This window comes from Bacillus rossius, chromosome 7 (genome assembly GCF_032445375.1).
Source record: "Bacillus rossius redtenbacheri isolate Brsri chromosome 7, Brsri_v3, whole genome shotgun sequence".
NCBI lineage: Eukaryota > Metazoa > Arthropoda > Insecta > Phasmatodea > Bacillidae > Bacillus > Bacillus rossius.
The window spans coordinates 43242125-43259565 of NC_086335.1; the positions used below are offsets into that span (position 1 = coordinate 43242125).

General features: G+C 36.8%; 1 protein-coding gene across 1 annotated transcript in view; it reads left to right on the forward strand.

Annotated features, from left to right (window-relative positions):
- Positions 1-1412: 1412 nt before the first annotated feature.
- Positions 1413-17441, forward strand: part of LOC134534542 (MDS1 and EVI1 complex locus protein EVI1-A-like) — a 149166-nt gene continuing 133137 nt past the window's right edge. The window contains exon 1 of the mRNA XM_063373025.1: positions 1413-2211. The gene's annotated coding sequence lies outside the window, so the exon portion shown is untranslated. The remainder of the gene's footprint in view (positions 2212-17441) is intronic.

Consider the following 17441-nt stretch of genomic DNA (forward strand, 5'->3'; position numbering starts at 1 on the left):
TCATTTTTATAGGGTAGGGGCAGGTTTTTTCCCGAAAAAAATGAACGCTCATTATACCTCAACATGCTGTGTCCACGCCAGCTGAGAAGCCATTGCCTTATTTGATCGGGCATTTCTGGATGCGTTTGCTTCCGCAATGAATGACTGCGATTGGTATACTGATAGGAGTAATTTATCTAAAAGAAACTTGATCAATCCTGAAATACAGACGTTTAACTATAAGCTAGTCTCAAAATCTTTTCGCGATAAATAGATTCCCATAGACATGGGTAGTTTTGCACTCCCCCATCCCCTAAAAAAAAGATAATATAATACCAATGTTCGTATAATATAACGATACGCAATATCACAGAAGGAAGCATGTTGTAGCAGTCAATGAGTAAAAAAATATTTTTTTTTTGCACAAATGTTTGAAATTCGCAGGTCTCTCTGGGATAGCTTCCACAGTCCTCTTCACACTCGCGAAAATGTTCTCTGCTCATTGGTTGCTGGTCTGTGATACGTCTCCATCGGGAAGCCTATGGTTCTGCACTTCTTAGCCTGTGGTTCTATGCTTCTTTAGCCGAGGGTCTCTCTTTAGTCCAGAGTCCTTCAGGTAAACTGTGAGCCAGTAGTAGAAGTAGCAAAAGTTCTGATTATTTGAATTATAGCCTATTACAAAATGAATACACGAATTTTTCCGGTCTCGAGTTGTGATCATTTATTTTGAAGTAAATTTGCTGTTTTTTTTTTTTTTTTGTTTTTTTCGCTCAGATAGTTCCACTTTTATATTTTTTCTTGTAAATGTACGGTATTGAAGACCAGAGTCTGGTGTGCGGAGTGGCGCCCGAAGCGGCCGGGCCGCGGGCTGGCCAGCCAGCGCCGAGAGGGGTCGAGCGAGGAGGGAGAGGAGACTCGAACGCACGGTGCGGAGAGGTGCCCGCTCTCTCTCCCCTCCTTGCAGTGCGGGCCGCGGCGCGACTGCGAGCGGACCCCCGCACACGCGCCAACCCCAAGGTGAAGCCCGGCGACGGGCAGCTCTCTGAACCTCCCCACCTCCGCTACCCTCTTCCCCTGCCTTCACCACACCACCACCGCACTTCGCCAAACCCCCTCTCTCCCAGCCCGACTGATACACTTTCTATTTCATCGGGACAGCCTCCAAGGCGCGGCGGGTATTTTGTTTACAAGACGCGGGAGCCTTGGTTGCCCCTTCCCCCCACCCCTCCTCCATCCTTGGCGGTGGAAGAACTGGGGCACCCGGGCGCGTGGAGGGGGGATAATCTCGGCGGCCTCCCTCCCACACCGGCCGATGACAGGGGTTGCCGGGTTGTTTGTTCCTGCTCCCCCACTCCTGGACAATGCTCAACGCGGGTGATGTCACCACTCCCTCCCCGGGCAGCCGCGAGGCACCTGGCGGCGCCGGGTAGGAAGAAGACGGCCCGCCTAACGGAAAAGCCCGCCGCTGGAGTAGGGGAGGGACCCCTCCTCCCCCTCCTCCACGAGGGGAGGTAGGGGCAGAGGAAGCGATACACATTTGATAGTAGTCTACCTCTCGCGGAGTGGAGACGCCCCGCAATCTCCGTCGCGTGGCGAAGGAGGAGAGCAGCGAGGAGGAAGGAAAAAAAAAGGTCCCAGAAGAAGAAGAAGGAGGAGGAGGAGGAGGAAGGTAAAAAAAAAGCGCTAGAAACTGGGTCTTCGGGGAGCCCCGAAGTGCGCGGATCGCCGAGAGAGTAAAAGTGGGAGAGTTTTAAGCTATGGTTCGGGTGCGAGGCTTGGCACACGCACGTCGACCGCGAGTGACCCACGTCGGCGAGGCAGTGTGAAAAAAAACATTCCATCCGCGCGTGGCGGTGGGGAGAGAACGTCGGGGTCCCGCGCGTGAAATAAGGAAAAGAAAAGGAGCAACAACGAGAAGAAGAAGAAGAAGAAGGCAAGAGAAGGACCTCCCACTCCTTCCTGGAGGATTACCGTCGTCGTCGTCGTCGTCGTCGTCGGCTGTTGTTGTTGTGCGCGCGCCCCGCGGACTGGGTGCTTGTGTTTATATCGCGTGTGTTCGCGTCGAGGCGCGTGTAAGTGCGGCCCCTCGCTGCCTCGCGGGATATCTAGTCTGTGGGCAGCCGAAGAACCCGGTGACTTGGACGACGGCGCGTGCTCTTAGCTTCGGATGACCGCGCCACCCAGTTGGATCCCCGGCCCCATCGGAAACACCTCGGTGGCTCTTTGACACAGGTAAGTCTCAAAACGCCGAAAAACTCACGCTGCTTCCTTGACACCCGTTTGACCTCTTCGCTGAAATACTTAACCGCACACGAAAAGTGACACTGTGTAAGTTTAAAACACGTGAGACGTGTGGTTTCAAGATTATTTATAAAGTACTGAATTCCTTAAGTAAACATTTTACTAAGACATAGTACAGATAGAGTCTAAACTACGAATGTACCTGCGGAGACTTCAATATAAGTGAAGAAACGTAACATGTTAATTTTCTTCAATATAAGTGAAGAAACGTAACATGTTAATTTTGTATGAATAACTTGAAAGGAAATTTCAAATCAATTAACTTACTAGTTTAAACATTTTTTTTCCTTTAATAATATATTGTCTTGGGTTTTAGGCACCATAACTTTTAATTGTTAAATAATACTTTAATTTTCTCCGTATGTGTCTCGAAGCACACGTATAATTTTTTTTTCATAATAGTTGACTTGTTGGGTGTAATTTCTTTAAAACATACAATATCATTAATAAGCAACATTATTGTCAGTGAACCTTACACACCTTCATGGCCATATACTTTTCTTGAATAGGCCTAGTATGTTTTGACTTTTGGACACATTTTACGTTGAACTGAACGAAATCCCTAGTCAGTAACTTCATATTATTGGATATACATTTATGTTTTAAATTAAATAATTATGCTATAGGACAAATCATATAAATTTACTATACTCTTACGATTTATGTGATCCTTAATGTTTGAATTGTACATAATACCAATCGTTAGATATTACATAGGCCTACTAGCTGGGGTACCCGTCGCTGGCAGACTAGATTTCCGTTTCGTCGCAAAGTGTTCTGATGCATTCAACTCCGCATTTATCTATATTGCTATGAAAATAACTGATCACTGCAAAATGATCACTGCATAGTGGTAAGCAAAAAATTTAATATATGTTGAATGATGTTTATTTTCTATTTAAACAAAATATCAACGCAAATGAAATTTAATTAAAAATTTATAGTAAAGGTAGTAGGCTACGTATAGGTTTAAATAAATTATTGCTAGCTGCCTATATTCCCTAAGATATCTTTGAAAATGGAGTTTAATTACTATTACCTAAAATAAACAGTGACTTTTTTTTAGGAATGAGAAGAACCAAGTGTTTAAATACACTATATGGGCATGGAATGCATCTATTATATAATTTCATCAAAATCGGTTGAAATGTAAAACCGCAATTAAGTAATAAATTCCACAATGCTACATTATGAGATGATGCTGACGCATGCCTTTACACTATCTTATTTACTGTTCAATTACATTAAGAGATTTTGATGTTTTTGTTATCGGACTCTACTCATTCCCTTAGCAATAAAAATTTTTATAACTGAAGAAAGCACACCACGTATACCTACGTGATTATTTCTCAGTTTTTGACCTTGCCATTTAGTAAGTACGATGATTGAAATTAATATTTGTGAAATAAAATTATTCCATATTTTCACCCTCTGAGGGGGTAAATTTCAAGAAATGCTAACATGATGTTAGTAGTTTTTTTTAAATTTATAAATCATATCTACACAATATCTTAAATTATGCTTCAATAGTTTTAAAGCTAAGAATTTTATTATTATAACTTTTTAATACGATACGCTTATTATAAAATCTCTCTTCATCCCCTTAACTGAGGAATTCAGAAAAATGTTAAAATTAGTTGGTATTTCTTGGACTTATTAGTATTCATAGCCAATATCTTATATCTCGCTTTATTTGTTTTGAACATTTGTTTCTTCATTTGTAACTTAACCCTTTTCACCCCCTCGGGAGTTGAAATTCATAACTATATAAATCCTATGTGTTATTCCAGTATATGATCTAGCACTGTTTCAAATTTTATTCATATAAGTACGGTAGTAAATACGTTGGTAGTAGGACACGAGTGGTTAAATGCCGATAAAAACGTATGTAAACTTCTAAGGTAATAAAAATAATAAATAATATTCAACTGTTTATTTGTAGGTTGATTGTACGAAGGTCAACAAAAAAATTTTTAAATGAAAATTTATCCGTTAAAATAATCAATAAATATTTCATTTACACGAGAATATGTATGCTGTTTCAGTTTATCATTGGCAAATGTTGACATCACTGGAATATGTAATTGTCAACGCAGTAGCTTTAAAAGAGAGAAACTTGTTTTTAATCTTGTAAATCATATAAAAAATTCCGATGTTTCGAGATTACAACGGCAACGTGGCTAGACCTTGGAGCAACAACAGCATTTATTTATTTTTTTATGACTTATCATAGATGCTTCAAAACGAATTTTCCGGGCATCTTTGTCGTAGTTTGCGTGACATTTGCGTTGCATGCTCAGCGTAAGAATGTCGTGCGAAATGTTTTTTTTTTTTTTTTTTTTTGCCGATACGAGCGAAGGATTAAGGAAAGATGTGGCTTCTTGCTTCAGGACAACTATTACAAACGTGATAGCTTCTCATAGTGTTTGACAAACGAGCTTCAAGCTGATTTGAAACTGCTGTTTCAAGATAATAGTTCTGGTGCTAATACTATTTGTTAAAATTCCATTTATATGAGTACTGGGCCAAATTGTTTTTAATATTACACTTGAACAAGGAAGTCATATACTCTAAACGTCTATGCTCTTTTACCGGCTTTAAGTACTGCACGGAAGAATGATATTCATTTTTAGCCAAATAAATCATCTGGAGAAATCGCATCAGAGCCACTCTTTCAAGAGAAAGTAAATGAGAATTGAAATTGTATCCAAACTAAACCACTTACAGATTTATAAGTGCCCATCCTGAGAAAAGGGGAATTTTTAAATTTCCGACATCAGTGCTATTAAACTTCAGTTGTAATTTTGATTGTTGTGGACTTCAGCAGTTTCAAGATTTTTGCAGTCTGACGGTTTGAGCAGTTTCTTTAGAAAGCGACTGTCATTGCCATCATACAGTTAGCACAATGAACGTCACCCAGGAACGCCAGGTTTAAAGTAACACATGTCAATTGAAGTCAACTTGATTCACGAAGTCAGCTTAAAGTACTGTAAAATATTATAATTACAATATTCAATTAAGGATAAATGGACTGCTGAAATAAATTTTGTACTTTTTTATTTAGACCTGTTGAGACAGCGATGCTTTGTTATTACTGTGAGTCTTGACCTCATCAAGCAGATTGATTTGCGAATGACTATCCAAGCCAAACAGCCCGCGAAGGCTTACAGCTGGCTCTGTGGCATAAGTAAAAGCAATTACCGTAATACTAAAGTCATTATTCTCAGTGACGCGGAATAAGGCGCAGCTTTATCGCGATTTAGCTGCAGAAGATTACTTAGCATACTCATCATCGGTGGCTACGATTACCAAGCCATCGGCATCCAGGCGGCCGGGTATGTAAAGGAGGGGGGTGGGGTGGGATGGTCTAATAATTGGTTACGAGCTCAGTGAGTTTGTAACCCGAGCGACTCGCCGCCGCTTGCAATCGTGCATTCGTGTCCGGAACATCGAAGAACACAACACTTTCAAAGAGAGCAAGCATCCTGGGAAGTAACTGTATTCGCAAAACAAGATTCAGATGCACGCCATTAGAACAACTACATTATGGACAGAAACAATTGACCTGGAGAGGATTACAAAAACTTCTGGAAACTATGAACCAACACAATATATTAGATGGCAGCGTCGCTTAGTGAAGTGGGTAGGTTTTTTTTTAAAATAAAATTAAAATTAAAATAGGAATTATTTAACTAAAAGACTATGTTGTATTCCAGCCTAATCGTTTCAATAAACTGCTCATTGTCTAGAATTTTTACAATTTCATTAAAAATAAGAAATGTATTGCAAAAAAAAATCAATTTATTTAAATAATTGATTCTGATTTACGCCCGATGTGACATGAATATTCAACCCGCTGATACTTTAACCTAGCAAAAAACACGTGTAAAAGAAATAACCCTGTTCGCTGACAACATAAAGGCGCCAACAGGCATTGCATAAAATTATGAATTCATGAAGCGTGACGTGATATCTCTTTCCAAGGTAGATTAAAAAAAATCGTTTCATTCGACGGCTATAAGAATGACCAACCGTTAAAAAATGAAGTAAATGAGAGATAAATTTTAAGCAGTTATGAGTCAATTCCCAATTTTCTTGTATTAGAGATTCACAGAGTACTTCGTGTATATCCTTTGAATCCGAATTCAGGTGTCCAGTTAAAACAAAAATTAACGAATAATAAATTTAAAGTATTAAATATGGTATTGCAACATTTTACTTTCTAAATGATTGTTTCACAAACTTAGTTTCCAGAATCGATACAATTTGTAATTTTCTTTACATGATTGCCCGTTAAAAGAACAATCTTTTGGGGAATAGTAACAGGATAGAGTATGAACAAAAATTTTACCTCGTTTACTCCAGAGATTATCATCAGTGTTGAATTTTTTTTAATATTTTTTTTCCTCTTATATTTTCTTCGAATCTTTTTCCTCGAATATCGACTCCTTCGAATACGAAGTATTTGATGGTATTTGAGGATTTGAGAATGTGTCTGGCCCATCCCTAGTTTTAAGAGATGCGGTCGAGGGAGCGGAACGGAATGGAATGGAACGGGACACGAGTCGTGAACAGACCGCTTATTGGCGCCGATCAGGGAAGAGCGGTGAACGTCAAGGAAGACGCGGGGAAAAAAAAAGAGTTCTGGATCGTCGAAGGAGTGTGGACTTTGAAACACTCTGTGGAGTCCCGCAAACATCGACCACTTCAATGGGTATTTCTTGCCTTTTTTTTTTATCTTTTCGTTCGGTTTGTTTGACGGCTCACGACTCGCCGATCGCGGGTTGGGTATCTTGGCCCACAGACGAAGGAAGGGGAGGGAGGGTGGAACTAGAACAGACGAGAGTTCTGCCCCGCAATTCCCGTATTATCAAAGCGCCCCTCCACTTCATCCCGCTAGGAATAATAAACCCATGGAAGTATTAGTCTGTAGGAGAGTGTGTGCGTTGTGAAGTTAGTTACACGTGTCAGCAATTGGTTAGCAAACACAAATCGTTGGTGCATAAACGCTAATATGTTACAAGTTTTTTTTTTATTATTTTGAAAGAAACTCGCTAGGAATACTCGTCAATAAGCCAATTTGAAGTGAGAATTGTTAAACAAGCATTGTAAAATTATGTATAAAAATAAGTTAAAATTAAACTTTATTGTGACCAAGATTAATATTTTTTTTCCATCCCGATCGGAAAGGGGATTGGGAGGTCGTTCTACATTTTACTTCAATTTTTGAAATGGCAAATATAACACACGCCAACCTCTTGCCACCATGGTTGAACCGATGTTTTAGTAACGCCGCCGAAACATCAAACTGCTTTATTCACCACAATAAGGGATTTTATTAAATATGAGCAACTGCAATGTTACGTTGGTTTTAACGAAATTTTAGTTTCACGTGTAAATTTACAGTAAGTAATTATGCTTCTTTTTTATTAAAATATTGCAAAAACTTTCTTAACGTGAAGTCAGATACTTTAGCTACAAATATAAGTCTGTGTTACGAAACAAACTATTTTAAAATTAAAGAAATGTTTATATTCAAAAAAAGAAAACTATCACAGAAAAGTTTACCAGTAATAATTATCTTAACTAAATTGAAATTAAAAGAACACGAAATTGTTCCGAGCAAAGTTTTGCCAAATTTTAATATTTTTTCTTTAATTTTGTGGTTTATTATATGTCGTAAATTTACTTCAAATACTGAAAAAAATTATAATTTTTCTTGCCGAGTTAAGAAGAGCGAGAATTTAATTTATTTGATAAAGGCTACCTGTTTTAACATGACCTTTAATATCTATCGAGGTTTAATTGATACCAAATCAAAACATTTTCTAACCAATATTTTTACACTATTTCATACGCAATCTATGTATATATATTTATATATATTTTATATATATTATATATAATTTAATTTTAACACCTTTCTTTTTTTTGTAAGCCATTCTAATGTTTGTCGTAAAACCATTCTGAAGAAATTCTTTGGTTTTTGCACATGACTTACTCGAATGAAAAACTTTAATTTCAAATATAAATAAATATATATATATCAGGGATAACAGCTCACTCTGCACTGGGAACCATTTTGCTTTTTTAATGCCGGCACCGCCGTGCCTTTGTGCGAAGCAGATATGTAGGTCGAAATTTGAAATGCGCGCGTTTGAAAAGTGAAATGTATTGTAATCACACTTCGGAGAAAGAAAAGAAAACACTTCTTCCATGTCATTGCCACGGAAAACATTAACCTACAAATAGCAAGGGGGTGACAGAGGGAAGGGCGCTGGTACTCAACTTAAAAACCGTGGCGGGGTTTCGGTCGCCGATGTTTTACGTAACACGCAGTTCGAAGTGAGATTGCGCGTGTTTCTACGCGCGCGCGCGATGTCGAGCGCTGAAGAACGTGCTTGGCTCTGGACGATGTCGACAGTCTCTTCTGGAGAGCCAATCATTTTGACTGAACAAACGCTTCATACTAAAGCAGCATATGACCATATATATCCCTATAGCAACTCCCACGTAAAACATAAATTTTAAGGTTATGAAATACACTGCAAATATATATAATTTAATTTTCTTTATTTAGGTACATGAAAAACTACCACAAATTTTGTCTCCTGATAAAATTAACAATTTAAAAAATACTTAACTGGTTTTAATATTGAAAGGTAACATGATGTATTTAATATGAAAAAGCATTACCAATCAATCAAAAACATTATTTCATATGAAAATAACCAGCAATACCTTATCAATTACTTAAACATTCAAATCAAGCAATAAAAATAAAAACATTTCCGCCTTTATAGTGAAAATATTAAATTTTTATATAAATTGTAAGGTTTTTGGCTAATTAATAACATTTATTTATAACAAAAATTGATAGAATATTTATTCATAGAATTGTAAAAAATATATTTTCTTTCTTTGAAAAATTGTGGATTAGGTATTACCGGATAGTTTTTACTCGATACAAACATCATAAAATTAATTATGTGGGGCGAGTTTACTAGCTACTCGGAGAAAATATTCGAGCGAACAGTGCTGCAGTAGACAGTCGAGTGTCGATTACATCGAAGTACACAGGGCGACCGGAACTTATTTTACTTACGAGAGTTTTACCGCGAATTTACACTTTTACCTTTGAATCATATAATTTTGTGCCTGTTTTATATTGTCTTGTATTATTTTTGGGTGAAAATAAAATGAAACATCACTAACTTTTTTTTTACATTTTATAATTGGGCATGATAGCGAAATGGCTGATCAAAACACGATAATGTCAAGGGATTAGAAACAAAAGTGGACCAGTGAGTTATACCTATGCTAGGTTTATGGTAACAATAAAATAGTACTTTAGTTATTGATTGCTATCGTTATTTTTATATATTTTGATAGTTTCATTTTTTACGTGACGTTACTATGTGTAAAATGATTATGAGCTAACGTTTTGTGAAGGAAAGATTATTGCCGAAACAGATAAAGCATTTTTTAATAAGTAGGATATAAATTTGAATTTAATTTTTCACGTAACTTTTCCACTGCCAAGTTATGATCAGCATTAATTCACAAGAGGGGAGAGGAACTCGATTTATCTAAACTTGTCTAAGCGACCATCGAGTCATCTCGCAATCGAGTTGTACTGACGACGTGTTGACTGGATTAATGTAACTACTAACTCAGAATAAGTATTCAACTTTTGTCGCAGATGTTGAGCGAGAGGTGAGTAAAGTTTAATGGTAACAAGTAGATTCGCAGACAAGCATTTAATTAAAGCTACCTCAGTGCAGTTGATGTTCAAGAGACCTGCCTATAGTCACTGGGTAATAAGGTCGACGCTCGCTGGTGCTTCTAGCAAGGTATCGCTTCTAAGCGCAAAGGCAGCACAGACGAACAAAGTGGGCTAACAACGACGAGAGAGTTTTAATAAGAACTGTTCTGTTATTTTCTATAGACTACAGTCCTTCCACAGAATTATTGAGCTTTCTGATACTTTAAGTTTGAATGTGTTCGTTTGTGCTGTCGTCACTGTGTTTCATCGTTCGTTGGGTCCGTCTTTCGACATCAGCTGATTTAGGCATGTTCTCTGTGGGTTAATGTTTTCATTTTTATTTTTTATTTTTCTTTCTTAATTTTTTTTCATGAAAAAATGGAGAAAAACTGAAATTGCGTGTGTCCAAAAAAAATTGTATTAATTAAATAACCCCGGAGTATCGCATTTCCAATTAAAATGTAAACAGAAAGGCGTGCCGCAATCTGGTGACCCTGTAAGTCAATGCGAGATGTCTGTACAAATCGTGTGATAAACTGCATACACTTTCTATACCTCATAGCTTTTATTCGATGCAGTGAATGTCTGTACTAAAATTTGAGCCACTCGGCTAATGCCAGGAGTATTTTTTTTTTAATAGCTTCAAAAGAATTTGCTAGGAAGAATCGCAAAAATTTTAATAACGATGATTTGAGTATTGTCGAACAAAAGCATGTCATAAGCATTAAAACATTATAATAAAAAAAATGATATACTATTCTGAAGAAATGTGAACGGAGGAGGGAGGATCGTTTAATTTTGACTGAAATGTTTAACATGGAAAAGATTGACAACCTCGCTCTATGATCTCTTACCTTTACGTGTCATCCAGAGAGGAAAATTTAATCTACTACGTATGGACTTCATTAGAGTAAATCTCTGGAAACAAACAGTTACAACTTATGGGGATTATAATTCTTAAGTTTTATATGTTGTATTAACTGCGCGAAAAATGATAGTACCTGTTAGATCAAAGTCAATTGTTTGTTATTTTCCTGTAAGGTGATTAAATTTTATTTTGACAACATTACTCCGTTTCTGAGCTTTTATTAGTCTTACAGTGCTTTGGGTATCACTGTGGTCATGTAGGTGGCGTCATGTTAAGTATCTTCATTAGAAACCGTAGGAAGAAAAGCACCAAACTTAATTTATCTGGTTTCATGTCGTTAAACTTGTTCACTTATTTTTCAATAAAGCGTATGCTTTTTTTTATCTTATTGAACAAAATCTTAATCATCTGATGAAGATCGTTAGCAAAACCACACGTAATAGTTTACGTGAGTAATTGTAGGTAAACAATTATTTGGCCATGCATTCATAACTATGATTCGGTATTGATCTGAAATAAATTTTGAGCAAAGTGTTTCCAACAGTTACTCGAATCATTAAATAACTATAAAGTCAAATTATTTTGAACTAGAAATGTTCTTTGAAAGTTTCTTGCCCAGTTAGATACCAATAATCTAAAAATTAAATTTTCGCGAATAGGTATTTGTAGAAAATGTCGTACTTAAAGTGTAAAAACTATCAAATACTGGTCAGCTATAAGTTTTCGTAAGTCTACGCGCTTAGTGAGTTCAAAGCGCAATGTGCCATTGAAACAAAATTTTTTAAAAATATTGTGGAGAAATATTAAACACTGCATGATATGAAACGAAAAATTTCTCATTTTTTAATTATTTTTTTTGGACTGATATCTCTCTCAGTAATCGCTTTGTGTGGAGTTTACTTCCTCGTTGTTTTGTTGTGTAGTTACACTGTGTACACAGTTTTTTTTTGTAAATTAAACAGAAACCTTAATTTAAAATTTTACATTTACATGAAATCAACTGTTACTACAAAACATTGTTTGCAGTAATACCGTGTTTGGATTATTACCCGGACATTTATGCTTTGTGGTGTCCCAGTAACTCTAATAGTTAGTTGTAAACTGTTCCCTAAATAACACTCCAGTAGATACTGCGCTTATTAATGAGCATGATAAAACAAAATAAAGTCAAATTGTTTAATATAAAAATTAGGCTATAAAACATCAATTAAAATATAAAATTATACACCAATTGTCGTAAGAAAAATATCAGTATTATCTCAAAAAACGTTTTTTTCATATATGCAAAAATAACCAAAACGATGTGTTGGACGAAGTTACAATATCTTTCGTGTAGTATTACAAGCTATTTCTTGGCAACTGGTTTCCTTAAAATCTGTGGTAAAAAGTACAGAAAATATTATTTTTTTCTGTGTAATAATACAAATTAAGTGGCAGCCTGTGTTTTGAGTGTTACAGTCTATCTCTAGTTTTTTTCATCGTCTCGGCGGGGAGAATTCTCGTAGAGGCGTCGACCCCCTTGTTAGCGGAATCCAACGGCCGTTTCCCGACGCTCCATTCTATCTTTTCCGCCTGACTACTTCCCTCCCCCCCCCCCCCCCTTCAAAGGTCTTCGTTTCAGTTCGAAGCACAACTAAAAGCTCAAAACCTTGGCACACATACGGTGTTCATAGCTTCAGAAAAAAAACCACGTGATTTGAAAACTGCTCGAAATATCCGAATGTGGTCAGTTAACGATTAGCATGTAATAATAATATGCTGAGGGCGGGTTCAGTGGTTCGGTTTTCGTACTTCGTTTAAAGCTGTGAACAGGGCTAAAAAAGCGTGTTTCCAGGATTATCTTCAGACGTTGAACCATGGTAAAGATTCTTGAAAGCACCCAAGAGCCTTGCATTACAACTTTATCTTAATTTCTTTGCCATCTTATGTTATGGTTACCGCTCAAATTTATAGCGAGCGTTGATCTTACCATCCCGCTTCACTAACATAGATACACCCCTAACCAGGCGGGCCCCTTAATGCTTAACGTGAAACACCTTGCGCTATAAGTGGGGTTATGCTATAACATTTAAAAAAATTGGTTTTATTTTGCGCAAATAGTTGTCAGTCACATTTTCTAAGACCTACCGCAATAAAAAAACTAAATCATTACAGGATTAAACCAACTATTTAATTGTGAGATAATTATAACTTCTCTAAAATAAAATTATTTTACATTATTTAGAAATTATTAATCTCCTAATTTTAAATTTATTAAAAAATTAATAATTTTAAATATATGTATCGTTTGCGTACAATATTTGTGTGTTTAAGTAGCCAGCGGTATTGATTTTAAACCTGAAAGCCTCAATTCTGCAAATCATTGAGTTCTGTTTCGGTAAAATACTGCAAAATTTTAAAGAAAAAGTTAGCTAAACGCTCAAAAAAATATGCACAACAGTTTTTTTATGTCTTTTAACAACGGAAACCATACAACACGTAATAAGCCTTCATCGACTAAGCATTCAAAAACAATAAATATTTTATCAAAATACAAACTGGTAGCTTACGCAAATTCGGAATGTGTTAAAATTTGCGCTTTCCCTGATTTGCGCTTTCACTTAAAAAACGGAGAAGCATGCTCTCCAGACGAACTTATTTTTCTAATAGTGATGTTTTAAAAGTTGTTGGTGAGTAGTGCGGTCAAAATTATGGAAGTCCTTTCAAGAGTGTAATTTTTTTTTCAAACCACCAAAAACATTATTCCACAGAAATATTGAAGCACCGCCAAACTAAAGTAACTAATACTTGCACGTTAATTATACTTCATAAGATAATAAATAGCGCTAAACCGCAAAATACCAACGTGTTTTAAAATCGCTTTGCTTTGATAATGAATATTCTACGTTCTTAATAATATTAAATATTTTCCTCTGGTGAAATGGTTTTTAATTCTTGGAAACCTGCACACGAAATTTATTTCCCATTTTCATTTTACGCACAAAAAAAAAATGTTTTAATCGCGATGTTTTTCCTTCTATAAAGTCTGTACGAGAAGTAGTTGATTGACCGACGGGGACCTCATTCCGCCATGTAGGAATTTTTAGTTTTTTTCTTTAGTTCGAGATGTATTTTTTGTATGTATTTTAAGATGTATTTGTTTATGATAGTTGGTACTGCGCAAATATACGTTCGTACGCATCAACACAGTTATGGAAATAAGTAAATGATTTATTCTTGGTGACCCCACGGTGCAATTATTCAAGCAATAACTTTTAAAATAACGCACACTATATGTGAATGGGGAAAAAATTTCAATGCATTTATAGGAGAAACCGTAAATTCGGCAGTGGATCCATACCTGTATTGGCAAGTCGTGATATTCGAAAGAAAAAAAATAATAAACAGTCGTGATATTCGGAAAATAAACCAAAGTTCTGAAACTCTTTAGTACTGTTACATGACAAATTTAGCTTACTAGTATTACTATGCTGTTATGTGTTTTTATGACAAGAAAAAAATACATGTGCACAAGAATACAAATTTTCAACACCAGAGTTTACCAAAAATTGGAGTATATTTATGTACAAGTACCAAAGTGAAGGATATTATTTACTTGTAGATACTAACTAGTAACAAACGGCTCTGCTCGTGCAATTTCAGAATATTGATAATATCTTACCATTTCAAGATAAGTATGTGATTAATTACAAAAGTTTTTTTCTCAAGAAAGTTTAACGTATGGCATTATACGAAGGCGTTATATATTGGTTGCAGCTGCCGTTATTTTTCCTAACCAGTATGACAAGTCATATTTTTAGGAAAACTTTCGAGTATTTTTTATTTATTTTCAATCTTTTAATTTTCATAGTATATTACAAATCCGCCCGCGTGGTAAAAAAAATTGTTGTGTTATTGTCATACCTCCGGCTCCCGAGATATTTCTGTAGCGATTGTGTGAAGCGATATTTTTTTGCGTGATGCTGGAAATTAAACAGACACACTTCGTTTACAGTTTTATACAGTAATAGCATATAAAAGGGGCACGTAAATGCATTCTGTCCTAAAAATCTGGAATAATGTCAAAGATCGTACTAGTTGATTACGTGGAAGGATGCTTGAACAGTTGACGCTTAAAATTTATAATAATTTATTGAGAAATATTGACCCTTGAAAATGAGGACGTAGGGTCGAGTGGCTTTACAAGTGGCCCTGACTAGACAGGAAATAATTGCATGAAATGAAAAAAAAAAAAAGAAAAAGAAATTGCAGCAACCCTACGTCGTGAGGCCAAGTCTGAAAGAAGACACGCAGAAAATGTAGCGAAGAAGGAGAAGTAGAACGGGGGGAGGGAGAGGTTTTTGGTGAAGAGGGGAACAGCGGAAGGGGGAACGAATTTATGTGATGCTCCGTGATGTACACGCGAGTAAAACATGGCTGGTGGAGGCCATGTACGGAATAATTAGATTGGAGATTAGGGTTCGTCCTCTCCTCCTCAACCCCTGGAACCGTCGACCTCATCGCATCTCGGAGCCGCTGCACCCTGCGCGAGATGACGTGTGTGTGTATATATATATAAGTGTGTACGGAACGGCGCATGCGCAAAGTGGCTCCTCTCTTTCTTCCCCCCCCCCCTTCTCACTCTCCCAAGCGCACCCCGCGGACCATCTGGCAGAATATTAGATCGTTAACGCTACCAGGTTGAAGAATAAGTAAAGCCAAGATTTTATGGTTTTATATTTTCACCGATTTCATTGTAAAATTTTTTTTTAAAGTTCGTTACTATAGATTATTTTTTTTATAAACTTTGTACGTACGTTACCAAAATCGTGCATAGATATAAAATATATAAAAAAGTTTACACAAAATGTGACATATACAGTTGTTTTTTGCATCAAAACAATAAACGATGTTATTGGAACTACTAAACATACATGACTTTACCAGCAGTGAAAGAAACATATATCTTGATATTTGTGAATTTTAAATTTATTCTAGCGTTGATGTTTTTAAATTAATTATTTTTTTAATATCATTTAGGTATGTGAATCAAAATCAATATTTTACGTAAAAGCACAAATTCTAAATTTTCTAAAGTAAATGCTTGCAAAGGCTACGGATTTAATTTTACATAAAATCGACCAAATTAGCCATTTCAGGTTAATATCGTCACATTTCATGTTTTACCGTGCATTTTTTGGTGTTATTTCGGTTTTATCGCTATTCACCATTTAATCCTACACAAAACGTTATTTTTCTCTGATCATGAAATAAGTGTGTGGTGTAACTTTACTATTGCAGGAATGATAATTATGAAAAAGAAATCTCTACCCAGAAAAAGAATTTACTTCTTATTCCATGTATGTTTGCAGTTTACGTTGTGGCCGAAAGAATCTGCGAAATTCCCGCCCCTCTGTCCGTGAGATTTTTCATTCGGCGGAAGAATACCGAGTATAATTTTCAGTTTTATACACAATTTGCCTTGCAAAAAAATTCCAGAATGCAAAACAAAAAATACAAATGTAAACTTAAATCCAAAGAAAACAAACCTAAATCAGCTGATGTCAAACAGACCCAACGGTGAATCTAAACAGGCATTATGGACAACACAACCACGACAGCACATACGAACACATCCAAACTTAAAAAAAACCGTACAAGAATTTCGTGGAAGTGATTTAGTCATGATAAAATTAACAGCACAGACGAACTACGACAAGACTGTTTCAACAATAACAGTAAATGCAGAAAGACAGCAAACCTGGAAAACGCAGCATCAAACAGGTATTCGTGGAAAACACAAACGACGACAGCACCACAGATCACAGTAGGTTCACACGCAGCGTATCGAATCAAAAATTCCCGCGTGGCAAAGAACGTGTAATTTTAAAGCTGCGCTTCCGGACAGCAGGAGTTTCAACTGCGCACGCACGAAGCTTGTTATGCCGTCAGACGCCCGCGAATAAACAAGGTCGCCACCACCAACGAGCAGCGCTCGAGTTCGAAGGTCCACGTCAGGTAAAAATTCTAAACGAGATCCGAAGCGAGCTAATGTAGAGGTGCCGTATATAACGAACGCGGAGAACGAGTTTCCAGCGTTTCCAAGGCCGCGACTCATTTTTTTTTGACGCTGATGAGAGGGAAGCGCAGGCGGTAGGAGAAACAAATAATAATACTAATAAAAGAAATTATGGAAGTTGAAGACTTACGTGACTTAAATTACTACTGCATTTCCATCATCGGCCGCCTTCCGTGGTTATGCCCAGGACTGGAGTAACGCCTTACACTCCCGAAGAAGAAGCAGCAGAAGAGCTCGTTAGTCTTTCGCCACAACGCAGAGCGATGCCAACAGCGCGGTCTCCTGCGAAATTCCAAATTTCTGGCGTCAGGATGAACGCCACACACAAGTGTACACAAACAAGTTGGTGTCTGATGCCTAGAGACCTGTAAAATTCGCGATTTCAAATCCCTAAAGGATAGGCTCCATGATCCTCTATGCACTCGTGAAAATTACATCTGCTGATTGGTTACCGACTCGTAACACCTGTT